Here is a 966-nt window from a genome sequence, read left to right as displayed (position 1 = left end):
TACGTTGAAATCTATTGTTTACCTTGGCTATAAAAAGAAGTTTCAGACCCAGTTTGTCGTCGACCCTGATTTGAGTGGCTCAACTCCTGGGTCGATCTGTTTGCAAACAATAAATCTGAAATTGGACCTAGCCTGTGTGTGTGACTCTCTCCTGGGGTGGATTGGACAAGCCTCCAGGGGCACGAAACTAGCCGTTTGTGCAACAATTTGGCAAGCCAGGTAGGAGTTGCCCTCAGACCACCCTGGGGTCAATGACGGAAGCGGGAAAGGTGTCTGTGAAGTGCGCACCAGACTGATTTTGGAGTCTGTCATGGTCACTGGGGACGTGAGTCGGGACACCCGGGAGGTTAAAGGCTTTCCACTGAATGAGTCACCCAGGCTGAGCAGGGTCCGAAGAGACGGCGCCAGGCTGTTGGCAGGAGTGAGTATTCGCTTTCCTTGTGTCATTTGAATAGTCTTTCGGGGAATTTGGAATTTTGGAACGTTCAGTATATAAGTCTGAACATTAGCCCCGGGAACTTTGTTCATTTAGAAACATGAGCCGCTGACCAGGTCTGGGACTAAAAGCTGAGTCTAGCCGCCCCGATTCTGCCTGACAAGGTAGTGTCGAACGCAAGAGGGCTCAGCTGGAACCTCATGACCCAGTGGACAGGGATCTGAGTGATTTTGTATATTGGTTGACACAATGGGTTCGGGTAGCTCCCAGGAACAAAGCTCTGCAACCCCATTAGGATGCATGCTAAGGAACTTCAGTAAGTTCAAAGGAAATTACGGAATAGAGATGTCAAAGGACAGATTGATTACTTTCTGTCAATTGGAATGGCCGTCGTTTGAAGTGGGGTGGCCGGATGTCGGTTCTTTTGATGTGAAGTTGGCTAATGCAGTGTTAGGTGTGATAACAAGGGACGGTCATTGGGATCAGTATCCGTATATAGATTGCTGGGTGAGTGCTGTGATGAATCCCAT

The sequence above is a fragment of the Alligator sinensis genome, unplaced genomic scaffold (genome assembly GCF_000455745.1).
Source record: "Alligator sinensis unplaced genomic scaffold, ASM45574v1 scaffold1378_1, whole genome shotgun sequence".
Classification (NCBI taxonomy): Eukaryota; Metazoa; Chordata; order Crocodylia; family Alligatoridae; genus Alligator; species Alligator sinensis.
The sequence above is the reverse complement of the archived record's forward strand: the minus strand, read 5'-3'. Positions refer to the sequence as shown.